Raw genomic sequence first — 24004 nt, 5'->3', positions numbered from 1 at the left:
CAGCTGCTGGCTTGCAGAAGTCACACAGATTCCAGCTTGTAACTTGTCCACGCGTGGCAAGTTCTTAGCTCAAGTAAAGCTCACCTGCATCTTCTTGGAGAACATGGCATAGACCTGCCCATATCCTGGATCAGTATGTGGCTCTGTGTCAGGCTTCCAGCTATGCAGTCTATCTAGTGCATATGTTATGATTTGAGTATTAGTTTTCAGGATTGCTAACCGTTTTAATTTTTATCCATGCTCACCACTTATGTATCTGTTACCAATAGAGGACTAAGTATCACAGCCTATAAAATTCTCGACCTATTGAAGGTTTTCATATCAGGTACTTGAACTGAAGGCTCCCAAAGGAATAGGTTTGTATGACTTGATCACACAGGTGTGTGTTTTGGGTGTGCGTGTATACAATTTTTCAAAAACAACAATCAAATATAAGTCCTTTTACCCAAACATTAATTTCATATGAAATCTTTACCAAAACAGCAAATTTATGAGTCTGTTAAAGTCATTTCTAGATAATGTCTCAATTACAGTTTTGTGATCTTTCTTCTTACAGAGTCATTCTTTTTTTCCTACTGACATGTAAGAGTATAAACCAAACATTGTTCTGTCCTACGGATGCCACTAAATAAGAATGCTGATGAATGACTCATATTGTCGCCACATTTTTTTCCCATTTTCTTTCTACGTTATAACAACTGAAATTTTCTTAACTAGATTCAGTCACAAGCAGTCTCCCCTCTGTCAAATTCTACTTGCAGAAAACTCAGAAGGAACCATTCAGTTGCACTGGTTAGATATGACAAGAAACATTAATAGAATTTGATGTAATCCATGTATTGAATGTATTGTACAAAATGGAGTTCTCAGCTCTCAGAAGAGTGCATAATGATCTGAAAGTGAGAGTGAATGAAGGTTTCAAGACTGACAGCCATTAATCCAAAACCCTCTCTTGACTGTTCTAGCCATAAAATCCTGGCAAGCAAAACATTTTCATCTGTTTTGCCATGGGCTACAGCCATGTCAGCAGCTCTGTAGTCAACAATATGTTACATGGGGGAAGGAATGAATGTGGGTTCTTGTATTTGTGCATCATAAGCCAAGTCAATCCCTAAGAAACATAAATGCATGTAGCATTTACATTAGAACTTGTTCAAAAATAAAAGCCAGACTTCCAAAGGGAACTTGCAAAGTTTCTAACAATTTTCCCTTTATGATTTTGGAGAACGCTTTAAAAATGACAATTATCCAAAAAGGGGTTGAAATTTGGAGTCAGATAAAAATCACTTTTTTCCTACGCTTCTCCGTGACCCTTTATGCCTTCCTTTCCCTTTTCCTTGCTGGGCATTTTTCATAGATAGTTGAATTTTATGCAGGAATGTAAGTATACTCTGTAAGACTTATACATTGAAAGAATGCGTGTGTATAAAAAAAAAAAAAAAAAAAAAAAATTCTCAAGCACTTCCAGCCTGAGAAACATTTGCATCCAGTGTTTTGGGATGTTTTTGAACTATGTGCAAATTCTTGATCAACTTACTGACAAATCATTAATAGTAAAAAGAATTAAAGCCAGTGAACCAATTGTTTGCTACAGATAGTTCTCCCAGCCATACAGACAAAAATAACAGATAAATTAGATAATATACATAATGCAGACATAGAGATGCGCAGTAATTCAGCTGCTGCTCATTTCTATATTATTTATTACAAACAGGAGAGAATTAAGTCAACTTTCTAAGCAACATGGCTTTGATTGAGTTTGTTCATGTCTGTTGGTTTGCTCTCACTAATATATTATTATTCCATATTAATTCTATCTACAGATTTTTTTTCCTTTGGTGACAATTTCTGTTGCAAAATCATAGTCCTTGCTACAAATTTTGCTTCTCCCTCTCAAAATCTGAACAGCTCATGGAAAGACTTACAGTTCTTGATTTTAAGACAAATATTCTATAATGCATCATATTATTTTTAATCCATTCCTTAAGAAATTAGCAGTATTTTTAATTGAATCTAGTGGAAATAATTCAGTGATCGAAATCCAGTGTAAAATGCCACCTTTTTTTTTCATATTCATATATAGCCCACCTTCTAAATGTATGCTGATTCTGAATTTATTATTTTAAAGGTACATTCCTTACTTCAACATGAAGAATTTTGAGACTTTCCCCAAGTATTTATTATTTGTGAATTGTCGCCCAAGACAGAGTGTTTCTCTTCCGTGACTGTATACCTGAATCTTTCAAAAGGTGAAAAAATTAATTAGGACTGAGGTATAATTGTTGATATTTATTGTGCGTATGGGCAGGGATTTGTATAAATAATACATATTATGCAATGTTTAAGAGGGAAATTGGTCATCTAACTGTTCAGAGAGTGTAAACAAAACAAGGCATGGAATGAAACTGAATTTTTTAGGATGATTTTGTGAACTATTTTGGTATATATGCTGCTGTTCTTTGATAGCTCTAACTTGCATTCACTGAGATGTATGTAATTGCTCTTGATTCTCGTTTCAATTCAGGCACTGTAACATAACTCTCCATTTTATTTTTTTATTTATTTACATAGTGGGTATCATAACGCACAGTTTATCCAGTCTGTCACCTATTGCAGTATTCCTCCATCTGATAACAACTGTGAATACTTGATTGCAATATAATTGAAATGACTTATGCTTTATAAAGAATAACTGGTATTAAACGTAAAAGACAGCACGGGTTGTTGCATCATACAGGTAGGAAGATGACAGGAATACTTATTCACAAAATCTCATTTCATACAGTTACATTTCTCTTGACAATGGAGTTTGTGTTTCATGTGGGTAAAACAGATGAATGGGAGTCAGTGTAACGTCTGGTACTGAAGAACCTGGGAATGTACTCTCCCATATGATGCAACTCTTGCGTTTTACCAAATCCTTTGCACACTGGTGAAGACTGGTAGAAACAAACTGTCAGAAAAGTACCTCCTGCATATGCAAAGGAGCTAACATTGCTGCCTCCGGTGTTACAAAGGAAGAAGTGGGCCAGGCACAGTGGTTTGGAAGCAAAAATGCTACCTCTGTGGAGGGAAGCTCTCAGGTACGTGGGTGGCACAAAGTAGAGGTTCCAGGAGACATCTCCTGCCCTCACCAGTGTTTTGCCCGCACCCGGTTCCTTTCAAACCTTCTCGGCTTCCTAGAGAGTTCCTGGGAATTAATGTTACTCCACTTTGCTCTCCATGCTCTATTTTTTTTTCAGATGAAGGAAAAGGCAGTGGTAGGAAAGAAACGGGTAGGAAAGGGATGTTGCTGTCTTTGCCCAATGAGGAAGCCGCCTGCAACAAAAGTGTGAATTTGGAATGCAGGAAACGGAGGCTGACAACTACTTCTGGGTTAGCACCTGTAAAATTTGGCACAACTCTGTCTTCTCTGCAAATAAACGAAGTTGAATCCCACTAAAATCATCTACACACAGAACTACTGTACCCCTTTGAAAATGCAGTATTACTTTCAGCTTTGTTGTTGCTCTGTGTCTGGCCTTTTTGATCTTTTTTTTCCCCCCTTCCTTGTAAAGCTGTCCTCTCTTGACTTCACACAAGTCAAAGAAATCAACAGAAGGCTTTCAGATTTAATTTGAAACGTTTCTCATTTTGGGTTTCACCGTTCAAATCCTCTGATCTGATTTTCTCATCCCTTAAAACTCTTCACAATCTCAAAGGAAAACAGCTCCCAGGCCACAGGACTACATCTATAAATCTTCAAAATCCTGTATCTAGGGTTGTTTCATCTGTTGTAAACCTGCAGCTTTGCACAGGTGAGTAATCATCTCTGCCCTAATAAAGTTGGTAATGTAATTTGAAATGAAATTTGATTCCTCCCTTTTTGGAAGGAGCAATACTATTTGAAAATGAAATAGCAGGCCATTTGTTTGACGGCTACTACATTATATTAAAGTCATCCTTCCTGTAGTCATACAACAAGCAAAATGTGAAATAGTGATATCTTTTCCCAAAATAATATCACTCAGTAATTGCACAAGAAAATGGCAAACTTAATTTTTTTAGGTGATTTTAGTAAGTAGATTCTTCCTGAGAAATATCTTTCCTGACAAAATCAAATCCTACTGTTGCATTTCATATGGGTCTTAAGGAGACAGTTCCATAAGCTTAAGGGTGACTACATATTTAATGCTTCTGTTCAAGTTGATATTACACAATACAGACTCTGACAAATAAACTTGTATTCATGGAGCAGTAGTTGAGTGCATAATGAAATAATGAAAATACCTATATCTACCCAAACTGCTTTTAATGTATTTGTTAACCAGTAAGGTTTCACAGCCTTGACATGAAATAACCTCAAGGCAAAGAGTTTAGAAAACACTATCTTTTTCTTGTACGTGTAGAGACACTGAAATGCAGCAGGAATTAAACCCACTAGTCTGCATCTTTGGTTAGTGCAAACCACTGGTGAGCTATTAAGTGCAGCCTACAAGTACTTGTTTGTCCTGTCTGGGTTGACTATTCTCCACTCACACTGCAATCCTCTACAAAAACCTCTGTAAGAAAATCTTATGAGTTTCTTTGTTTCTAGTTTTGCTAATTAAATTTATTTATAAAGTATTTCAGTGAAGATTACCATCTGAATAAACTCCATTGACATCGATGGAGTTTTGCTAAGTTTATACAAACGGAGGCTTTAAGCCTGTGTATAAGTATGATGTACGGTTTTCTATTTGCACGTGATTGTCATTCACTATTTGATTTCCTGAGCTGAAAGACAATATTCAAACCTCTTGCAAGTATTCAACAAGTCCCTTTTTTTCCTTTATTGTGTGCCTCTTATATTTTCCTGTAACAATTTTAATAATGGACTTTCTTTTTTAATATTTATTTATTATAAGCTAGACCACTGCCTGAAAGATTCAAGCAATAGATTTCCCCCTCCTTGTGTTTCCATCCTAACAAAAAAGCTATTAAACCAGGCAGAAATCTGATTGAAATCTCTGTTTTCAAGCACTGTGGAAATTGGTAAACTCATGATATTTCTTTCTGTAACTTTGAAAAAAAATTAGATTGTATATAAAGTGAATTAAGTTTTAGGTAGGTTTTTTTTTTAAGAAAGGTATTTGTGTAAGTGCTCTGTACAAGAGAAAGAAATCATTTATTGCCCTTTCAGTTCCTCTCTCTTGGTATTTCATTTCCTCCAGTCTATGTACTTACTTTCACCATCCCTCTCCACAGTACTTAAAGATTCAACTACCTTCTCAAATTTCCTCTTAAGTTATTTTTTGTTTCGATGAACCAAGTACGATGCTGAAACAGTACCCTGCAATTGTCAGTACCCTGAAGACAAGCAATGAATATGATTCAAATATCAGACAACGAATGAAGTCTGAATACAAAATTTGCTAACTAATAAACCTGAATAATTATTCAAGTTAATCATGGAAAGCCTGTGATTTTGGAAAAGAACCTAAATGATCTGAGTGTATTATTTGCTCACTGAATTAGTTGCTCAGCACTGGTTACAAAGGCATACAGATGGCCTCTCTTAGCATAGCTAGAATGCTTGTTTGGGAGATACATGGCTATTTCAACAATGCTGAATGCATAGTCTTGCTTCAGGGAACAGATAGCACATGCAATATGCATTCTTAAAATGTATTAATATTAATCACACTTATAGGTACATTGCCAGAAAATTAGGCTCATCTCATTTTTAAGGATCCTTCAATATATCCTAGAATATGTATTCAGAGTTCCTCTACTTACATGATAGAGATGCCCTAAGATATGCATGCAGGCTTTTGAATACTGTATCATCTGATTAATACTTAAGATCTAAAGAAAATGGTTAAGGCAGATTAAAAAAAGTGAAATCAAATATAGGGAAACGTTTTCTTCCCTGGAGGGCTTTTGACCAATGGAGCTCTGCGCTCTTTCATACCAAATGTGATTATATCGGGCTCTTTTAAGGTGGTTTTGCGGCAAGCATTCAACTGCGTGTGATGTGCAGCTGTTGTAACCAAAAGGGATATTTTAATTTCATCATATTTTGCTTGCAATTTCTAAATAGATTTCATAGTTCTCCTCATTGAAAGAGACTTACCGTGATATTGCAAGGGATATAATTTACAATAGTATTTTAAATGGGCATACTAAATGATATTTACAATTTAATAACCTAGATAGTATTGCACAGCTGTTCACCCAACAAGAAACACAAGTCATGCGTTTTAGTTAAAATAAAGACAAACCATAGGTCTACCATTCAATCATCTTGAAATCCAGTCCATGTATTCAGTTTCATGATGCAGATTTTAGGGTAGGCTATGGAATTTAAGGACCCAACTACTCAGGTAGGATTTATCCAAAATGTTTTATGATGATCTTTTTGATTTCTTGAGAAATTTCAGCTCATGGATGCAAACACCTACAAGTATTTCTAAAAGTTCAGTAGTTGTACTTTTTGCGATCAGTCTGTTTTGAAAAAAAAAAAAAAGAATGTTTAATACACTCAAATTTCATTATAGTCTTGCAAAACCCTATATAGAAAAGATGAAATTGCCTTTTTAAATCATTTGATATGTTTGTGTCTTTCCTGCACAAGTATGTGGAACTGTCCTAGTAATTTTTTCATATGAATATATGTTTAAAATTTTTCCTCCATCTGTTAGGACTTGAACACTGGTAAAAGTTCTTCCTTTGGGAGAAATTAGCAGAGATATTCAGAAGCCCCCAAAGAATGCTGTGGAAAGTACTTGGAAATTAATATCTTCTATAATTGCTCCTCCTTTTCTGGTTATTTGCTTTCTGGAAACATATTTCAGTTTTCCTTGGATAGATTCCCTACTCACTGTTATACCCTATTCTAATGAGTTTTTAATTTTCAGTATATGAACTGTATCAAGTATTGGAAGTTCTCTACATTTTGGACTCAGAATAGTCTAGAGAACGTGTAGACAGGGCAAGTTCTTTGGGACAGTGTTTGTCTGTATAATGTGTTTCTGTAGTGTTTTTGCCATAATGAGGCTGCAAGCTGAAGGAACTGTAGTAATGAATCATCCTCACTAGTACAGGAACCTGGATAGGTTGGATGAATCACCCTCTGGAGATGCTTGCTTCTCCTCATTAGACAAGGGCTAGAGGAGAGGTGACAGCATGGACCAAACAGCTAACTTTCAGCATGTTAATGTGAAATGTCAAATTCAAGCAAAATAGTTTTAAATTTTAAATAAGTGTTCAGAATATTTTTTATTTTCTCTGTCATTGACTGTCTGGAGAATGCTTTTTCTTTCAATAGTATGCATTTATTACCTAGAAAGTACTCTTCTTTAGCTCAGAATTATTCTCTTTAAAATTAAAAAAAAAAAAAAAGTTATTGTTGTCAGAAAGTTTCAGTTTATGTTTATGTGTAAAATATTTACATATGAAGTCAATTCATCAGACCGGAGATCAACATTTCACTGAGAGGCTTAGGATCCATCTGTTGCCAAAGGGAAGAGAAAGGTACCTCACAGAGGTAGTTTGTCTCAATGGAAGCCAAATGGAAGGTTTATCTTAGACCTAATGTTTGAATTATTTGAAACTGGATGTTCTGAGCCCCACCCTCTATCACAGTTCATCAACTCAACTAACCTCTCTCTCTTAATTACAGATTATAAAATCAACCTAGGATAAAGAGGGTGCTTCGAAGAATTATTTTAAACTAAACACTTATGTGTCATATGGAATTTACACTTTTGTGAACTATTTATCAAAAGTGAAACCCAGAGTGGAGACTTTTGGAGAAGCAAAGAACTACACAAGTATTCCCATGCAGTCACCCATCTTCCTGCAGGTGCAATTGGCTGTGTTTGGTACTGTGACACTTACATGGCAGTTTCTTTTTCTAGGAACTGCTCTTTTGGGTAGCTGTTTTTCAGGGTGCCACGATTCACACAGATCTTTGTTAGATGGTAACATGTCTGAGTCTTTGGAAACCCACAGGAAAATAGTTGAGTGAAATCAGTGTAGCTAAGTACCATCTAAATGTACATATAGTGACAGACACACATATTTGCACGTTGTTGCCTGAGTCATTTTTGTTTGCAAATGTGGAAAGCATGTGGTAAAACATTCCTTCTGCAAAAGATGACACCAAGAATTAGCAAAGGGTAATGCATTAAATATAATTATAAACAAATCCAAAATTTCTTCCTTTAGCCTGATTCCTTCTTGCCTTTTGGCATACACAGAACCCTACAGGACTGATATAAAAATCCTTCCCTTATGCAAGGACTTGTTGAATCAGACTTGCACACTCAGCAGAGAGATGTGCCTGAAGGATGATTCAGGTAGATATAATACAGTACACTCTGCATTATATTATTCAAATACTCTTTCTATTACCTGCATAATCAACAACTTAAATCAGTGCTCTAACTGGTGGACAGCGAACTAAAACTAGCTGTCAGAAAACAGTGGGTGTAAGAGTATTCTGGAATAGATTTGTGCCTGGCTACAGGATAGTGGTCCATTTGGGATTTAGGGTATTGAGCCCACATAAGTTCCCCTGAGATCACAGAGCCCTCATTTCTGGGCTCAGTATCCAAGGCCTTTTATTTCCACTGACTCTTAAATGGAAAGTGTATGATAAAACCTTCAAGCAACAAAGAGAAACCAAACCTTAGTCTGTTTCAAATATCCTAATAACCAGTCTTACTTCATACAAGGTCATCCTTCTTGCAATGAAAAAGAAAACAGATTTTTAAGAATTATTCCAACTATTGTCCTTAGCAGATCTTTCCCAAAACCTTGTAGCACTGAATGTATCCCCTTTATATATGCTAACAGAGGATGAGGTAGAGCTTATGCAGGTATAGTTAGCGTTCAACTGACGTGAGTTTTAAAACTTCAAACACTAAAAGCACTAGAGAAGTGATTTCTAACTTAGTTCAGTTCCACTGAATGCACTGGAAAGATGCTGAGTTACATCATTCTTGGTTTTGGCCTTGATTACTTGAAAAGATTATTGTTATTGTAATCCGTATATAATGGTAATTTGACTCAACTGTGAGGTATCATATTGAAAATTCCACACATCTATTCTTAGTAAATGTATATTTTTTCTTAATGTTTTTAGAGAAAGGAGACAAAGGTATATGACTATTATATGACTATAGCAGGAAAGAAGCTGGCTAGACAGCACAGTTGTGGTACAGAATTCAGCGCTGATCACATATTGCAGCAACTAAACGAACTTTTACTGCTTTGATTGTTCTAAATACAACCTATTTTAGCTAAATCTCCAAGAGTTAGATTATGAAAGGGCAAAATTTGACCAATTTAAGGGATGTTACATTTGCAAATGGATACATTTTATGCCTCCTTAACAGCTTTAAACCTTTCATTTTCTTTTCAGCTATAAATATTCTATAATGGCAAAAGAAGACTATAAACTCAAATTCTCTAACCTAACCTTTTTTATGAATAACACTTTCCTTTAATAATACATTTAGCTAGTACTGAATTACAGAGGAGTTCCAACAGAAGTACATATGACATCTGCATTAATATCAAATTAATCCTTTATGATCGATGCTATTGTCATGAAAACTAGACAAATTCATTAAACGAGTCACTTAAAATAAAATATTCCTTCCTTTATGCAGCTTTTTAATCCTATTTGGGTATTAATTACTCCTTTTCTTGGATTCAGAAGATCCATTTTTTTCCATGCAACTGCATGCCTCAAAGACGAACTGGAACTGCAGTGTACTCTGATGACGGGGTACACATTATGTGGTTGTCAGCAAAAATCAGAAGTTACACATTATTAGCCACTATTAGAGCTAGCAAAACACAGTAAAATTGGTAACTGATACTTTTCAAAACTGGAAATCATGCACTCCTCAAAATTAACACTTAATAGCCAAAGACAATTCACTGATGATCCAGTCTTTTTATTGATACTACTTGGCTTCTTCTGAGATCTTGGAGCAGATAGAAAGACTAACTTACTATGGCAACAACTGCAGGATGTATCACTTTACCTCCAAAACCTAAAACTTTCAAACTAGGGTAATACAATATCTTGGGGTGTTGAGCCACACATCAAAGGGGCAGCAGTAATCTGTAAAGATCTGTGAAGCTGCGCATCTCTGAGAATGCTTAGCATGCTTTCGACATTGCCACTCCACAGAATTCAGGTAATACAAATCACCAAAATACAGTGAAAGATAGCTGCAATGTCAGCCACCAGCTTTAAGTCACAGATCCACCACAGAGTTCAAGAAAGATTCTCTGGAGCTGCTTCAGAGAGCAAGAAATGTCCATTCATCTAAATCCACTGACCATAACTTCTTGACTTTGAGAGCTAAGGCTAACTACTACAATGACTTGCAGCAGAAGCAATTTTTATGTTCTTAATTCATTTTATAAACTTAGTGTGATTGTTATTACAGATGGCCAGAGGACATGTACTGCATTCCATGTCAGTCATCAAGGTATCAGAACGTAATTTTGCATTGGAATGAAAATGAAAATTATTTTTTGCTCTTGCTGGGCCCTTGTTTTGAGCCTTTCCTTTCTTCCCCTTTTAAAAAAAGAAATCATGCTTAAATGGGTAACGTCAGAAATAAATTTACATCTCTACATAGGAGAAAGCTTTTGGATCACAGCTTCTCTGATTATGGGAGTATATTTCTTTATCAGTGGAAGGACCAATTTGGGCCTTGGCCTATCTCTGATTAAGTTGTTAAAATGCTTCAAGGAATTTGGGTGTTAGATTCCCATAATTCAACACTTAGGAGCTTTAAACATGGATGTACCTCAGGTCAGTACTCATATTATCAGGTATGGAACATGTGAAAAAAAAAGAGTACAGGATCAAATCCTTCTCAGGAAGGTTTTAATAAAGCTTGAAGAGCCTGTGAAGTGTTTCAGCACTACTAATAGTGTTCTAGTGAAATTGTTTTTCTGCTGTGAAGTATTGTAGCACTGACTTATTTCAATCAAAATTGAAATATTGCTAAACTGTTTCAGGCAGGTATACTTACTATGTAATGTTTGCATTTGATTTTCATGAAAGAGAATATATAATAACAGATCGTAATGCCAGGGTATACTGAGTCTGACAGTGAGAAAAGTTTGATCAGGAGATCCTTATAATACAGGTGCAGTCTTTGATAAATACGTATAAATCTCATTTTCTTAATGAAGTTATGATATTCCACTCTTTAGGTTATAGGGATTATTTTCAAATAACTTTTATTTTTCTCTTACCAAATTGCTAATGACACAGATTTTTCTAAAGTTTCCCCCTGTGATAAAATGTTATTATAAGTGACAAACTCAGCTCTGTAAAGTACATTACATTAATATATTTCTAGCATAGCTGAGCAATATAGTTTATTAAATTGTTTTAGAGATATATTTAAACCTGACTCTTATGAGTTAGAATGATGAGTATCATTCAGGTTTTCCTAAGCCCATCTAACTAAACTGTTTTTGTGGGAGGAAATTATATTTGTTTAGTTCATTTCTCCAGCAGAAGTTTCTTGGACACTTCTATTACCTTAGATGCCCAGGAATACTGAAATCACCCAAAGGTTCCTGAAACTGGCCATTACTGAGTCTTTCCTTAGAGGAATAGTAACTTCATCATAGATTATAGCTTAAACTCAATTTTCCACAACATGATAGTTTATAAAATTATAGCATGTGGTATAACATTTGTTGTTGATTCACGCTCGGCCTGAGGCAGAAAGTCTGCTGCCTTACAGGAGAAAATTATGTTTCCTTGAATGAGAAGGGTAGATGACAACCATAAAAGCAGGCAGTAGCACTTTGATTTAAAAAAAAAATAAAAATTGTTTGCCATTATCTAAATATCCTGCAGATCATGAAGCTACAGGACTATTAGGGGACTTAATATTCTCTGGTACCTTTATACAGAGCAGTAACATCACCATGCTATTTGGTGCAGTGTATGCACAAACAATAAATTCTGGATTACATGCTGGTGTGATACACACAAGTATCATTCCAGAATAACAGTACAAATCAGTGAAACATTTTCCCTGGAATTAATCAGATTGAATCCATTTGTGAGGGCAGAGAATTTAGCTCTATAGTGGCCTTTTTCAGTGTCCTTTCAGTTCCAGAGTTCTGTTAATGATTATGTAGAAAGAAAGAGGATGTAAAAATAAAGTACAAACATAATATTAAGCTTTAGATAAGCCTGAAGAGTGGCTAAGGTTGCATTGGCTTTATCAAGTACACAAGGAAACTATCAAAAACTATCAATGCTTTTTTTATGCATGCTGCTGTGTGAGAAAACGCGGTATGGAAATGTTCAAACTTCTTTCAATCATCTTCTCTTCTTTTCAGGCTGAGAAATTGGTAAGATACATATCACAGAACTTCTAAAATAGGTGATATGAATCTCAGCCTAAGACTTAAGTTAAAATATGAATGTCTGAAAAAACAAAGGATGATTGCAAGAATTTGTCCTAAGTTTAACATCCAGAGAAGGATTCATCCTGTGCTAGCGTGAAGAAATCTCTTCAGATGCTCCAGGGTATTAGAGACAAGCCAGGGACCGACAGATATGACCTGGGAGCTATGAAAGACTCATGCTGCTGTCAAGAATCAGCTGAGAAGGAAGGAAAATATCCCAGGGCATCTACACTGCTATTAATTGCCTATATATGGGCAACTGAAACCCTACCTGTGTTAAGTGAGTTTTAGACATTTGATATTTTTAAGCAGAGGTAATTTTGATTTGATTTTTGACATGATAATGTTCAAAGAAGGTTTGGCTTTACTGAAACCAACTTATTCCTATGACAAGATAATATTCTCAGGTAATTACTTCTAAGGCATAAAAGAAGGTGATATTACAATGTTTTCTAAGTAGTTAAAGGCTACATTTCACTTTGCATATTAGATTCAAAGACATTTGAGAAAGTTCAGAGTATCTAAAAAAAACACAGTTTCTTTGTTTTCAATTTTTGTATAGGATTTTTATAAATATAAGACATCTGACAGCTTAGGCAGAAATCTCCTAGGAATGATCCAGTCATTTCAGTATTGTAAACTCTAATTCCTACAGTGATTCTAAACTACATTCCCTCGTTTGAATTTAACCTTGTGGATTTGAGCACTGCCTTTTTAGTTCTCGTCAAGATTGTGAAGCAACATTACTCTGTCTACATGGCCTATTTGAACAACTGTATTTTACACTGTTGTTTTCACCATTAAAGTATGAATCTGAATAATGCATGACATAAAATTACAGGATGAGCAACTTAAATTGAGTTAGCACTGCATACCTTCATATTTTGAATCTCCTGAGTTGTGTATGCTTGATTACTCAGACTAAATGTTACACTAATGTTTCTTTATTTCCATTTAATATTACAGAGTATGTTCTCCAAATCCTGTAATGGTGTCTTTATAGCCAAAGTAAAACTGGCAAATATTGTTCACTATATTAATGCAAATATAAATAGATTCATTGAAAATATATACTTGTTAAATTCCATATGTTGAAAGTAACCATGGCTGTTTCAGGAGCAGGAGGTGCATCTCTGCATGCTCAAATAATGTCTTTGGATTAAATATTTCATGTAGAAAGCTTAGACGGATAAAAGTGGTAATAAATACAATCAAGGAAAATTAGCATTAAGAAATAACTCAATCTGAACATTTCTCATTTCTCCCCATATGCATGGGAGACTTAAGTTTCTTGGATTCACAAACTGATTTCATGTAACCTCTTGAGGAATACTTAGAAGATTCTTTGAATATCTGTAAGCCTTTATAGTCTAGGTTCAAGGTCTATTTTAGGACTCTTTCAGGACTTTTCAGTGTTGAGAATAAGAAGTATAGATTTTCTTTAAACTTTTTTTTCTTTTTGCATTTGTTATAGTCTTTCTTAGCAGTCGGGGATTGTGATACAAAACCTTCTCTGAAGAAAGAAAAGAAATAATAAAGCAATAGATGGATTTTACTAGCCATGAAGGAAGAAATATATGTAGTTGAACACATTCTAATCATACTTTTGTAAATTAAATCTATCAGCTGAAGGAGTTAGGTCTTTTCTCCCTGGAGAAGAGAAGGGCGGGGAATCTCATTACAGTTTTCCATTACTTAAAGGTCGGAGCTTCTCTCTTCACAAGGAGCCACATGGAGAAAACAAGGAGTAACGGTACAAGTTGCACCAGGAGAGGTTTCATCTCAATATAAGAAAGATTTTTTTTACGGTAAGAAAACAATTTCCAGGCAGCAGCATCTTTCCTTTTTTTTCTAAGGCTTGATATTTTTGCTCCCTGAAGGTCATCATGAGGCAGCGCTCAGTGCCCTGCAGGGCAGCAAAGTACCGGTTTGGGCTGCTCACCCATTTTTCCACCCTTGCAGCACCAGTCCACAACCATTCACTTTCTGGACGGAGGCTAAGTGGTGTGTGACCAGCGAATGTTTGTAAAGTCCTGAGGGCTGGCACTTCACAGAGATGTGTGGAGTGGAAGGGTAGATCCTAGGACATGCAATGGAGCTGCTATGGAGAGGGAAGTCAGGGAAGAGCCAACACTTCTTTCGTCAGGAATTGTCCTGCCCTGTTCCTCAGCCAGCACCGTACTTGTCCTTTAATAAGAGCTGGTCACACCACGTCATTACAGCCTGTTGTAATCTTGGGAGTGTCTTTACACCCTGGGAGTCAAGAAAAGAAAAAGCCTGCAAACATAGAAGGGTCTGAGCACCATAAAAAAAGTCATTAAAGAAACTCACAATGAGGTTCCCATTTCAAAATGCCAAAAACCAATTCAGACATTTTGCATATTACACCATAGATAAAAGATTCTCTTTTCGTACTCCTGATGATGCAAGTTTGGATCTTCTGCTCATCATTCCAGATTTCCAGTTAGTAGATGACAGATACTCCAGGGCTAGGAGGGTGAGAGAACAGGGGGCATTCAAGGGAAAGCACATCTTTCATTGTGTGTAAGGGGAGAAAGAAAATGTTCCCTTTTACAGAAGTTGTGTTTTAATAGCATTGCAGTCTTTGTTATCGAATACAATATTTTTGTGGTTCTACTACAAACTTGGGTTTAGGTTCCCTTTCTGCTTAAATGACAACTCTGAATATTATAAGGAAAGAAAAGAATGTGATTTCAGTCTAAATTCAGCCAGCACAAATCTCTTTTCATTATAAGCCCAGAAGCCAAGGACAATGTATCTACAACATTTGATTAACATCCACTGAGAGTTAAGTATAAACTTACGAGCATAAGTTTCCTCCTGTGGTGCTGCTGTTAAGATATTGAATGCTGATATTTTTCTTTGTCTCTTTTCCTGAAGACACTTCTGTCTCTCTCAGGTATCCTATGCTAAAAAATAAGTTCTTTTTCATGTAAAAATCCTAAACCTGTCATAAGAAACTCTGCTGAAATAACTTACTGCAATATATTAGAAAGAAAAATCCACAGAGAGTGTCATGGTATACAGGTAATCTAGAGGATTAGGAGTTACAGAGCATCAGTCAACATTTAAAGCCTTTACAGATGGAAAACTAGTGGAGGTATGTGTAAGGTGGTTATGACTATTGTAAGGTTCACAGAGATGGAACATGAGCATGAACAGAGATGTGAATTCTGAACCACTATAAAACTCTATTTGTTTTTTAAAATATTTTTTATTATTTCACAGTTAAAAAGAAAAATGTCAAATGATATTGGCAATCAATGACTAAAATTGCATGCTTAGCTTAGGGGAATTGAAAATATAGAATGACATATTACAAGTAGGTATTTTGGTAGTTAGAGGTGGGGAAAGCTTGGAGACATTGTTTTGGTTTTCATCAGCTCATGTCTGTTTTCAAATCTAATATCTCCCTATATCTGTGGAGCAAGTGGGAGGCACTGCAGCAAGACACCCTAACAGCTAGTTCTCATTAATATTTAAGGATCCACTGCATCATTTCTGTTGTGTACAGAATCACCAACATATGTGCAATACAGGGCTTTAACAGAAGTGAGATCAGGCTACCTAGTCTTTACTATAGGCATATATGTGCCTGCCATATGCACATATCAAGGCCATTTGCTTATGGGGTTTTTTTCAGGTTTTTTCCCTTCAATTTTGCAGTCATAAATTTGGATGCAGTCATTAGTTACATCCATTCCAAACAGCCAGTAATCTTTCCTCATTACCAGTCATTATGAGTGAGAGGTCGCCAGTATATACAAGTAGCCATTGCTAGTGCAAATTTGAGATTCAGGTGACAGAAGTCTGAATTCTGAAATCAACATCTCTGATAAGAAGTCTTTTTTACTTATAATACTAGTAATAGAAGCTTGGGGGTTATGTTTTCTTTTCAAAATACTGCTTGGAAGTTTAATTTTCCCCTAACGCTTAATAAACCCTACACATTTGGTATAGGCAGCAGGATATAGGCGTATAGTCACCTCCTTGTTCTCGTTTTATTTTTTCCCCAAGCGGCTGAAAGAACAAGCGCTAGTCTCCCAGCACAGCTTTGCAAAAGAAGCAATGTAATTCAAAAAAAAAAAAAAAAAAAAAAGACAAAAACAAATTTGCTGTAAGGGAAAATTATAAATTCATAAGATTCATTACTTTGGAAAAAAAAACACATAGTTTTGTGAGGATTTGGGGTTTCCTCATAGACAACATCACTGTTCGCGTTTTACATGATAATAGCTGTTTAAAGATTTATGAATTATTCAGGCAAGATTCTTATCTTCTGGTGTTTTAAATGAGATAAATATCAGTTTTTGTTAGAGGTGATGTTACAATTTGCCAAAATTCCATTTAATATTTATTTGTAATAGTTAAATGAACTGTCAAAAAATGCCTAGTCAGGGATGTCTTGTAGAAAGTAGTTTTCGGATACTCTGTTTAGGAATAGATTAATTCCCACCGCAACACCCAGTATAAAGTAGCTTCATTCTCTTACTGATACTTTTAAAAAACTTCTCTGGATGTGGAATAAAACAATGAATAATGAAAGAAAAGGTGCTACACACCTCTCACAGTTTCTATTACCCTACTCATTAAAGCAATCATCTGTCTCTACCTGATTAAAGCAGCTGCTTCGGCACTCTAGGTGACTTTTGGCTTGTAAAACACCTGTAAACAAATCTGTCAGACACAGACACCAATTCATAGAGGTTAGAGAGCTTCCCATTTTTAAACTAACAGGGGCTTAAATGGTTCCCGTCTGCATCCACAACAGCACATCTTAAGGTCACAGCCACTAAGTCATTGCACTTGCAGAGATGGAGAGCAGCCCAGACGAAGACAAGCTTTGACTGTGTGACGCAGCACGTGGCCACGGCGTTCCTCACAACCTTGCACTTTGCTCTTCCTTTTTCTGATCCAGCTTACAAGACCATCTTCCAAGAACTATTTGCACAGAGTAATATCTCTTTGCACAAACCTACTTGATATTGGCTCTGAAATAATTACAAATTTGACCCTTACAGCCTAACCACCAAATAAAGGCTGTGATAATTATCTGTGTCCGTACTACAAAATTCCACAAGACTGGATGGATGCAATTTTCCCCAGGCATGGCAGGAACTTGCAGTATGTGAACAACTCTATTTGATGACCAATAAATTTAACACCTATGAAAACTCTTCACTCAACCAATCATAGGAAAAAAAAATCTCAAACAACTAATTAAAATAAATAAATAATTTTAACACCCCCACCCCGCCAACAAATAGGTTCAAAAAGACTTCATACTTTAAATGCGGTCTAATACCTATATATTTTTTGTGCCCTTTAAAGCTTTTCTAACAATTTCTGTGGCTCTAGATAGACGAGAAATCTCATAGGTTAATTAAGTTTGTTCTTATCAGAAATTACAGTAATGGCGAGCTAGCCAAAATACTAATCTCCTAATGTGCAGCTTAAGCTTTGTATCTGAAATCAATCATATTTGCAAGCAGCCTGAAATATTGTACACACTGCAGCCTAGTGTTAAATACCCTCCCCTATCTAGCTTTTGCATTTAGTTGCCAGGACTGACTTTGTCATGTTCAGTAGCATTCCAGTGTGCAAAGAGCCCCATAGATTTCCACAGAATATATGGTGTAGTTATTCATGTATCGCTTGAAGCAAGTCTGTCTTTGGGCCCTGTAGCATATATCATAACACAAACAGTACAGCATTTTTAGTGTTAACTGTATGGGCTGTCCCTTGCATCCACAAAGGGCTATGCAACATGTTATTGCTCCAGCAAAGATGACTTTAACTTAGATTTCATGCAAAGGAAGGACAGTCAATCTAATGTTAATACTTGATTATCTTCAAGCTGCATATCTTACATTAACACTGTCTTGCTCTTTTTCACTGTATTGCTTCACATGCAACTGTTTCCCCAGCCAGAGAAGCTTAAATCTACTTCTATTTTCACAGTAGGTTTTAGCTTCTCTGGATAAAGGCCATTCAACACGATAAACTGTGTTGGTGTGTGAAACACAGTGGGTCGGGGCTGTGTGCGTTTTGTTTTTCCATTTTGTCAGCAAAAAAAAAAATAAATAAAAGCAATGACTGTTTGTTCAGTGAGATCTGTTCTGGTTTGCTTTAATTTCCTTTCTGAATAGCTGTACTCATAGGAGAAATCTCCACCCTGAGGTACACAGAGTGGAAAAATCCCAGAGGTACTTTTGGGGTTCTGTAGGGAATCAAAAAATTGCAATTACTCAAAGCATTGCTTCTGAAGCTTTCTTGTGGAAAGAATCACGGGGCTTGGTGAATCTCACAGCAAAACCTGCTGTCTCAGCAACAATTACTGTAGATGCGCTTACAAACTGACACCAGTGATAATGTCAGTGTGCAGCTGGGATCTTACATGGAACCTGCTGCTCCACACCGGCTTGTCCAAGCAGATTCATGGGCAGGAAAAAAAGCAGGCAGAGGGGCAGGGAAGATGCGACTGTATCCGAGTGTGCGTGCCTGTATACATATTTTGCATTCAGAAAAGCAAAAGGGGAAAAAAAAAAAAAAAAAAGAGCAGAGTCATGCATTTAGAAAAGAAATGTAGAGAAAGGTGAAGAGGGTGAGAGGATACCACCTGTCACTCAGCAGGGGATTGGGGGCATCAGGAAAGCAGCGCGGTGCCAGCAGGTGAACAGGGCAGCGGGAGCCTCGTAACTGGCAGCCAACATGTGGCCGGGCCAGCAGGCAGCAAACACCTGGCCATTTCTTTGTGAACCAGTCAGCGGGAGCCTGGTACAGAGCAGAGAGCAGGTGGATGGGGCGGCAGCCAGGCTGGATACCTGGCAGCTGCTCTGGGGTCAGCTTGTCGAGAGAGCTTGCTACACAGTGCCACGAAAAGGGCTTTTTTTCTCTGTTGCCTTAGGATTTTTTTCACATGGTTTAATAGGAAAGATGTAACGCAGCTTCTTCAAAGTACCCTTGGTGGGGAAGGTGAACCCTGTGTCACAGTCTAGCAAATTTTCCTACAGCCATTTTCAACAAGATCTTTAAAGGAAAGCATATATGATGGTCATCAGTGCTAAAGAGCTGTGTCTCAGTTTCAGCATCTCTTCAGCAATACTGGAAGGACATTTCCTTACTTACATTGGTCAGTCCTTAAATGATTCTGCTTTTAAGTACCATGGTCTGTATTTAGAGCTCCAGGCAAGGAAAGCTAACACATTACCCAGTGTAAAACGAGCCACAGCAGTAATAACATTGCAAACATCCTCCAGTGAACACTACAGCAATGAGATCATATTACTAATGTCCAGAGGAAAAAAATAGAGATTATGTAACAGCTGATGGCATTCATTATATCTCCACATACTTTAAGGCACTACACTGACTGGCACTGTCTAGAAACTGGCTTTGCCTGTCCATCCTGCCCCTGATAAGCCCTGCAGATCGTGGCAGCCAGAGAAAAACAAGTACTATTGCTGCAGTATCAAACCCCCTGTTGTGAAGGGGACTATCTGGAACCAGCATACAAATCATACAAAGAGATTTTAAGGTCTGAGGTTGCACAGCTCATTAAGCTCTTTTAATGAAAGTTATATTTTTTCTATGCATTTGACAGACTACACTCTTTCCCCAAAGAGTTAACCATACAGCTGACCCATTCAATTAAAAAATCTTTCACCAGTTTGAGTCATCTGGGATAAAGCTCGATATACATGAAATTAAATCAGAGTTCTTTCTTTGGCGAGAACAGACAAAACCTCTATACTGATCAGAATGGGGTTTTGTGGTTTTATTCTTTCTTCCTATTTTCATTGCTGATACACCACCCTCTATAGAGTGTATTTGTTGCAAGAGAATAACCTCTTTACTCCCTGGCAATGACATGCTGCAGGGACTAGCACGTTCCTTGGGTGTATAAGCAGCTGGACATTATGTAGGAAAAAAAGAAGTGACACTATCTCTGACAATTACATTGATGGAATTCCGCATCTAAGTCCGTTGTTTGCATTTTAAAGAAAGATTTTTTGAATAAATAATTAAAAAACCCCACCCCATTTGTGTATATAACCTAGCCTAGTGCTTCATGAAAATATATCAAGTCTTAAGAGGAGGAAAACTGAGAGTAAATCATAGGAGGAAAAAAAAAAAAAGAACAACTAGCTATATTGAAAGAAAAGTGCTAACAATTACATTGCTAATGGTATTTGTTCCAGAAACAACTGTTGAAATGCTGAAATAATGCATTCCTGTCAGAGTTAGGTTTCATAAATAACAAAACAAAAATAGCATGTTCAATGGATAGCACATTATCACTGCAGAAGACTAAAATACACAGCCTGGAGAAAAGTTTGAAATATATTAAGAAGCAATCTGCAGGTAAAGACTATAATATATATTCATAAAGGGCAAGAGTTAAGATTGTGCAAGCAACCTTGGCTGTTAATTTCTTGACTGGAATGCTTAGCTTCACAACCTTTGCATTTCCTTCATTAAGACATTCAAAGTAATTGATCATTTTTATAGTGTTCAGAGGCTCAGACACCATGGAAACAGACTGAAACTATGGGATTGGTTGTAGTATTAGAATAATTAGGGGTGAGTTGTGGTACAAAGTTGCTGGTCAATAATTATCCCCCCCAGTTCGGTCTCACACGGTGCCTTGGCATTATTTGTGGTGTGATTTTTGTCTGTGTTCTTATGTAAACCTGTACATGTTCCCATCTGCCAGTATGTACACATGTATTTTTTCCATGTAGTATAATATGTACTTACTCTCCGAGAACATGCTCTGTGATATAAATGTACTCACACACTACTACTTCCTGAAAATTAAATTGCCAACGAACTGTTTCTCATTAGAGTGGTTTGCTTTGTTCTGGAGGAAATCTAATAGTTATGTGCACTTGTTTATCATCACAGTTCCTCCTTTTTGATGTTATGGCTATTTGCATAATGTGGTCTTAATGTTCCAGATCTGCAGCTCAACATCATGATATATTATTAATAAGATACCGTCCTCCCTGTGAAACTCTCTGTGAAATTGAGAAACAATGTTTGTTGGAACTTTCAAAGGAGGAAGAAGGAGGGTTTCAGTATGAATTAGCAGGAGTTTGTTGTCCTGGAAATCCTCAGGTTTCAGTTTAAGCAAGAAAATCACTTTCACCAACTATGTTTGCTCCAGGAAGAATATACAGATGCTATGTGATGCAGCTAGGCTTGAGATGTATTGGGTAAATCATAGAAGAGAATCATAGAATCATTTAGGTTGGAAACAAACTTTAAGATCATTGAGTCCAATCGTAAATATAACACTGCCAAGTCCACCACTAAACCATGTCCCTAAGCAACACATCTACACGTCTTTTAAATACCTCCAGGGATAGTAACTCCAGCATCTCCCTGGGCAGCCTGTTCCAATGCTTCTGATGCAGAAAGCACTCTTTTATTTGTATTTTTGTAGTGGCAAAGGTCTTAGAAATTCTACTTAGAACCTAGGAGGTAAGAAGAGACCAAAAATTATAATTTTCACATCCAAAGAATCCTGTAACATTATAGATTCAAAGGCTATATAACAACACTACACAAGTTTATTCTGAGACTATGGTTAAAGACAAAGTTTGTAATCAAACTTGTACTGTAACTAATGAAGAGGAAACAGATGTTATTTTGTTGTTGTCAAGAGAGTGTCGCTGTCAACAAAGAATGTTGTTGTCAGCAAAGTGGGTAAAAACTAATTTTTTACAATAGCAATCATCTTTAACAGTAGATGCTTGTTTTCCACTCAAATCTTTTATAGCATTTCATACATCTTGTGCTGCAAAGCATATTCCTACTGAGAATATTCCTACAAGAATTCATCTTAGTAAATTGATCTAACCCTAAAACCTTCCCTTGGCTTAGTAATTAATGAAAATGACACATTGTCAAAAATGGTTGAAGTGAATGATGTATCATAGGAATTTGGAGAAGAAACTGAGGCTTATTTTCTGTTCTTCTAATACAAAGCTCAGCAGATTGTAATTCATTCAAAGAAAAAGAGACAGGGGATACCTTTTCTTTCCAGGACATGTCTGTACTTATGCACACGTGTGCAGATATGCACTGTTCCCCCCCGTCCTCTCCCCCCCGATAGACAGACACTATGTTTTTTATTATGAAATTCCTGTCAGTTTAGCAATGAGAAAAAAAAGAAAAACCAAACTGCTGAGTAATAGCCTCCTGACCATCAGCCAGTATGCATTTCTAATAAGTACACAGCATGCAACATGGCATCTCCTCTGATAGAATGATTTCCTTCTACCGTGGGATACCTTCCAGGAAACTTGAAGCAAGCCAAAGGCCAACTGGATGACACTGATTTTACCCAAAACTTCAAGACAAATATCTAGGTAGTTATTTGTTTTGGGAGAGGAAGAGGTATTATTTTGGTATGTTTTGTCTCGTAAAAAAAACCCAAAACACTTCAGTCTCAAGAATACTTTCTGAAAGGGAAACCAAAATTCCTTTATTTATTTAAAGAAGACGTAACAAAGCTGGACACATCCATGCTAAAGTGTTGTAAACACAAAGCTAATCTGTGGGAAACATCAGGAAGATATTTAAGCAATCCCTATTAACATATAAGCTCAGTTCGTAGTAGCACACATTAGCAGCTTTTTCAAACAGAGTGAAACACCATTTGGAAATACAAAACATCATTTTAAGGTTTTCCAGGTATCATAATGATAGTTTTTTCTTAACACTGAATATTCATGATGCATCATAAAACTAATGATAAACATAAAAACTGATGTGAACGTTTGACTAATCTGTTCTTATTTGTTTGGAAGAGCTGTAGTAATTGCCTAGTTTGTAAATTAAACATCTGCTATGGGAATAAACAAAAACATAACTGAGCATATTCAAATAAATTGAATTCACTGTAGTTCCATAAATTTTATTATATGGGCTCATCAATTTTATTACACCTGAGTGTTGCGTCGCTGTAGAAGGCAGTACCTAATTTTCTTTTAGATACCCTATTTGTAACAATAAATGTTTTCTGGCTGTAATAGACTATTGTTCTTATTTACAGGTTTTGGCTTGCTTTTTTTTTTTTTTCCCCCTCTAAAATATGGTCAATAAAACAGCTGACTTAAGTAAATTTAGCTACTATGGTTGTTTATTAACAAACTGTTACCCAGGACTAACAGAAAGTCAAAAATAGTCTCTATTTGCACACCACCCCATTTCAGACATGACATGATTTTCAGTCATAAGAAAATCTTTTGGGCATAAGAAATTCATTTGGCATTTAGAGTAGCCCTATTTTGCTACCTGCCAAGTTTCAAATGGTAAAAGATTGGGACAAAAGCCAAACAGAAAGACCTTTTTTAAAAAAGTAGGGACCAAGGGGTTTTTTGTTTTCTTTTAAATAAAAAGAGAAGAAACTGTCTTGGACTAATTTGTTTTTCAACATTAAACTCCTGAAGTAGCATACAACAAGGAGTTAATTTTGGATTACAATCATTATTATTCAGCGCATGGACACCAGAGGTGGAAGACTTGCTTCCTTGGTTCTTCCTCTTGT

The sequence above is a fragment of the Charadrius vociferus genome, unplaced genomic scaffold (assembly GCF_000708025.1).
Source record: "Charadrius vociferus isolate BGI_N301 unplaced genomic scaffold, ASM70802v2 scaffold359, whole genome shotgun sequence".
NCBI lineage: Eukaryota > Metazoa > Chordata > Aves > Charadriiformes > Charadriidae > Charadrius > Charadrius vociferus.
Note: the sequence above shows the minus strand (reverse complement) of the source record.